The following is a 6,000-nucleotide window of genomic DNA, read 5'->3' as shown; positions in this document are numbered from 1 at the left end:
CTAACCGAGCAGCACGTTCGTGGGTAAATATCCCATCTAATTATAACATTAGCACAAGGCTGTAGCCTTGGAGTCAACACTGGGGGGAAAACCTACATTTGAAATCTCATTTCATGTTATATCATTAATCATAGGCAAATACAGCTATGCAGTATACTATACGACTCTGCAGTAATTGAAAGCTACGAGGTCACTGTCTGCATGAATTATACTTCGCTCAGACTTCATGTGGGCTACCTGACAAATAGGACAAAATAAAGACATTAACATTCGTTGAATATGCCTGTGTGCACCATCGTTGGTGACTGGGTGAATGTGTGGCTATTAATACTACTACTGCTATTAAAACAGACGACATGAAAACAACGTTAAAAAGAGCTGATTAAAACAGTTAAGTATATAAAAACTGAGGAAGTTAAAGACAGTCTAAATGAACTTAAAACTCCAATAAAAGTATGTTTTAATTAGGGACATTAAAGAGATCACTGACCTGATTCCCTCGGGCAGACTGTTCAGAGTCTTGGGGCCCTGACGGCAAGCGCTCTGTCCCCTTTAGTTTTCAGCCGGGCCTCTGGAACAGACAAAAGACCTCTGCCCGTGGACCTCAAAGTATGTCCTGGTGTGTATGGTACTAAGAAGTCAGAGATATAGCTGGGAACATGCTGACTTATTAATATCTATTTAGCTTGGCTCATTATTAGCTGGTAACTAGCTTCTAGCGGGCCGCACCACTTTGCAGAAGGGAGGATAGTGAGGCGTTTGGGTGCTGTTCACTAACAATGGCTTTATTGCAGTCTTCACCACAAAACGATGAACACGGCCTTCTCATGAGGTCTAACACAAACCAAGAGCTTATCTAGACACTTAATTCTACTGCTATCATCACTACTTGCTGCATGCGTCGTCACCATGACACACCGAGAGAGCTGCTTCCCTCCTCACACACACAATGACGTGCACGTCACACCCTCACAGGTTAGCCAAAAGGCCTCGTGCCGGTAACAATATCTTGAAGCAAAGCAATTTTTCTGTCCTTTGATGCTTTATGGTCAATATTTGCGCGGATATTGTAGTTAATGAATGAAAGATGTGCAAAAAATATTTTTCAGACTCAATATTTTGCACCGGTGTTTTATAACAGACTGATGATGAATGAATGAATGATAGGAGGAAATCCACTGCCAAAAGGGGAATGTGACGAGATACAAGAGGTTAGGTCTGTCTCGATCTGTTGATCTGCGTTCTCAAAGAGCAATTTACATTCTGAATTTCTGAGTAACTGAAGTGAAAACATGTGAAAAGTAATGCCACAGCATACCTGGCAAAACCAAGGGTCAGAGAGTCTGAGCGTCTGTCATTTAGTGAGTCTTATTTCACTAGTTTTATAATACTTGTCATCATTGTGAGTTATTGTGGTTTTTTGCTTTTTGTCAGAGATGCAGTGACCGTGCTTGTACTGATTGCAGCGAGTTCATGTCAACTTCCTGAGTATTTGTGAAAGGAAATGCAGGAAATCCCTCAATAAAGTGGCTTGAGTAAGAATGGATATACCAGATCACTTACATCATGGAGCGTAGTGGAGCTGGTGATGAGCAGGAATGTGTGAGGGTTTCTCCTGATAGCATCACATGGTTCATCAAATGACTCACCCTTCATCTGTTCTGTGTGTTCAGACGTGTGGCAGCAGCTGACTTGAGTTGAAGGTTTGCGCTGACTGAGTGCACGTGTGAGTGTCTGTGTGTGTGTTTGTGTGTGTGAGACAGAAAACTCCACACGCGATCTATAACCACAGACCGCTGAATCAATCGATTAAATGTGTGTGTTATCACAGGGTTCTCTCATTGAAACAGGACATCAGATTAATGTCAGAGACATACCACTGTCTGACCCCACAGTCTGATAAAAGGGAAGACATGATCACACACAGCACAGACTCATCTACAGCTCGGGGGCGGTGCCATTTTTGCACTTTTTTTAAACACGTTTTCCTCAAAGTCAGCGGAAAACACCATTAGGTCAAGGAAAAGCTTGAAAAAGAAAAATATTTATGACTCCTACCAGCCTGGATGAAGACACCCACATCACAGAATTGTTTAATAGTAATGGTGCTGACGGCTGTTTCCCACAGTCAGAGAAACCACTGACCACTGAAAAATAGCTTCAGAAACTTCAGTCATATTCAGTCAACTTGTCACAGGAAAGTGGCTGTGTTTTTTTCACCGAGACATCGCTGTGTTTTGTGCCACGATAGTGCCACATTAGTGCCATGAAAAGTGACTGTTTTTACTGAGACATCACTGCGTTTCCTGCCGGGATAGCGCCAGAGTAGGTGGTTGTTTTCAACAGAGACAGTGCTGTTTCCTGCATTAGTGCTACGAAAAGCAGCTGTTTCTTACAGAGTAGTCACTGCATTTCCCCCCTGGATAGTGCCATGATAAGCAATTGTTTTTAACATAGACATCAGTCCATTTTCCTGCCATAATAATGCCAGGAAAAGCAGTTTTTTTTTAACCGAGACATCGCAGCATCTCCCGCCTGGATAGTGCCACGATAAGCGATTGTTTTTAACATAGACATCACTGAGTTTCCAGCCAGGCTAGTGCTACAAAAAGCTGTTGTTTTTAACCATGACATGGTGTATTGCCTGCTGGGATAGTGCCAGGAAACACGGTTGTTTTTAACCATGACATGGTGTATTGCCTGCTGGGATAGTGCCAGGAAACACGGTTGTTTTTAACCATGACATGGTGTATTACCTGCTGGGATAGTGCCAGGAAACACGGTTGTTTTTAACCATGACATGGTGTATTGCCTGCTGGGATAGTGCCAGGAAACTCGGTTGTTTTTAACCAAGACATTGCTGCCTTTCCTGTTGTGGTAGTGCCATGAGCACTATTTTTAAGCGAGACATCACTCCATTTCCTGCCAGGGTAGTGCCACGAAAAGTGCTGTGTTTTCTGCCAGGATAGCGAGACGAAAATCCAGATATATATCGCTGCTTACCAACCAGGATAGTGCCAGAAAAAGTGGTGGTTTTTTTACAGAGACATTGCTGGGTTTTGTGCAGGCGAAGTGCCACGAAAAGAAATTGTTTTTAACAGGGACATCATCGCATTTCCTGCCAGGATAGTGCCGCAAGCAAGACATCGCTGCATTTCCTGCATTTGTGGCATGAATAGCTGCTGTTTTATTACCAAGAGATTGCTGCAATTCCTGCTGGCATAATGTCACGATAAGTGGTTGTTTTTAACATGAACATGACTGCATTTCCGGTCGGGGTAGCGCCACGAAAAGCAGTTGTTTTTTAAACCAAGACATTGCTGTTTCCTGTCGGGGTAGCACCATGAGTGTCTGATTTCTGAGAGTGTAAGGTAATATATGATCAGATGCAACAAAATGTGGATTTATCCTCAGTACATTTGGGATTTCACAGCGATGAGAGTGCTGTTGACATGTTTTCTTTCTCTGTGTGTACAAACATGTATTTCTGATGCGTGGACACTGGACAGGCTAATCCCCTTGTACAGTAGTGTCTTGGTGGGCCTCCTGTCAGTCTGGATGCTGTGGGTTTAACAGCAGGCCACCTGCTTTCTCAGCAATAAGGAGCAGCACAGAGGGAGGTCTGGTTCAGGGGGTGTAAAGAGGATTTTTAGGGTTAATTTTGGGGCAGAATGGTCTTTGCATGTCTGGAAACAGTAGGCCAGGAGTAGAGGTTGCATGTGCATACTTGCCAATAAAAGCTCTTACTAACATATGCCATCAGGCCCAAGGACTTAATTGATGGATCAGAGCATGGATAAATAATGGCGGTCCATACTTGTGCCTCCAAACATCAGCCACAGTAAAAATAGACAAGGTTAATCCGCGTGTGATCCCCCGGCCTCAGAGTACATCCTGTCCCCGCAGTGGCATGCTTGAAGAAAACACCTTTTGTCAATGAAACAGGATTTGCGAAAGTGCCATCTGGACAGGAGCTCTGTCTCCACGCAGCGTCTGATCCACCGAGCCAGCCAGCCACTCCGAGGTCAGGACGTGGGATCAGATTGACCTGAGGACGGAGAGGAAAGAGGGTGGAGGACAGAGGAGGGCAGGTTGAGGTCCTCTCAACAGACATTAGATCAAGGAGCTCAATTAATTAGATTTCGTCCCAGGACATCCAAACTGAAGCTCTTTATTGTCCCCGGGTTACTTTTTTTATCAAACCGGGGCATAAAAAAACACAAAGATTTTAAATGGAATAGATTAAAATCAAATTCAGTGGTTTGTTTTCAGTAAAACAAGTGGAAAAGACCTGGTTTTGACTGCCTGAACTGAGAGGAAATTGAGCTTCTCTGCAGCCGAGCAAGAGGGAAAGTGTAGCCTAGAAAACGTTGCTAAAAATATCCCACTGAGCTGCTGTACCTCGAGGTTACAATTTGGCCTTGAAAATCAAAGTCTGCTATATTTTCTTGCTGTAAATGTTCATGTATGTGCCTGGTTTCTGCTGACTTGAATCAGTGTGGTTCATTTTGCTCTGCAGCTTTGCTGTTTTACACTTGGATGTGAAGACGTGAATCACAACAATTTGAACTATTGAATCTTTGCACAAAGAGTCACAGCAACTGTTAGGGTGAATCATTGCACTCGAGGCGACGTCTTCAAATGGTGTTTGATCCATGTAGTAGTCCAAAAATCCAAAGATAATCAAAATAGTATCATGACTGACAAAGAAGGCATTAAAGTCTCAAAATTTAAGCAGCATAAACTTAGCAAATGTTTGGCTTTCTGCTTCAAAATTACAAAAATGATTAGCCTATTAGTCTATTGAAATAGCTGCCAATCCATGTGCAGAGTGCAATTGCTTCTGCTGCATTACCACATACTAAGTGGAGTATAAAGGGTTATAATGTTCAGTTTTTGTTGCAACTGTCACACTATGTGCTCATTTTATTGACCTTTATTCAATATTTAGTCCTCTCTCATTTACATAAACCTTAATGAAGGTGGATTTATTGCACAGCTGTTGTATTCAACTGTATCGATCTTATTATACTAAATAAACTGGCACCTGACTGTATGTTAATATATTATGGTCTGGGTTATACAGGACAGCGAAGCAAAGGTGTCATTTCAATATTATACTGGGGGCGCACATATTCTCAAGATGGAGGGAGACATGTCCCCTGTGTCCCCCCCCCAGAATCTACGACTATGCAGTTAAGTATGGTTTCAGTGAGATGTATCAGCAGTGTGGCTTTGCTATAGAGTCTGCATGAGTATATGTAGCATATACTGAAACATCTGTACATGTTGGGAGGAGATTATAAATATGATTTATAATAATCCAATCTTAAATTTTACATTAATACTACAGAGACATCACAGCAGAACTATAAATCTGTAGATTAAAGGCTGACTGTATGTATGCATGTGTGGTTGGTATCATTTTGTGTGTAATAAAGTAATATTTTAATAATAAGTCTAATAGCACTGTATTTTTTTCTGTCCCTATAAAATACTTTTGTAACCTCTGGTTCTGAATGCTACATTAAATACATGTATTAACATTAGTGTCCTCATTTAAATATAATAGGGATTAGCTTTCTAACTGTCACGTGTTCATTTTATTGCCTGTTTTTTATTTATTGTTTTAAACAAGAGGCCCCTACATGTGTAATAAAACACAAACAGGGTCTGTAATGTATATATAAAGTTAAACACTACAATTTAAGGCGTTCTTTTCGCTAATTTACGGCCAAAAAACACCAAAAATCGTCGTTATAAATCTGTTTTTAGCTCTCGCTCTCATGACGTCGTCCTATATGTCCGCGCGCTCCCGTCCGCGCGTCCTCCACACCAGCGTGCAGGTCCACGTGCGGTGGGCGGAGCCACCGTCAGATGCACGTGAGGGGGCTCGGTCGTATAGAACCAATGAGACGTCCACATGTGACATAAATATTTACATAGGGGGACGCTTCTGCGCATGCGGGATAAAGTCTAGCGAGGCAGTAGCCTGTTAAG

This window comes from Epinephelus lanceolatus, chromosome 24 (assembly GCF_041903045.1).
Source record: "Epinephelus lanceolatus isolate andai-2023 chromosome 24, ASM4190304v1, whole genome shotgun sequence".
Classification (NCBI taxonomy): Eukaryota; Metazoa; Chordata; class Actinopteri; order Perciformes; family Serranidae; genus Epinephelus; species Epinephelus lanceolatus.
The sequence above is the reverse complement of the archived record's forward strand: the minus strand, read 5'-3'. Positions refer to the sequence as shown.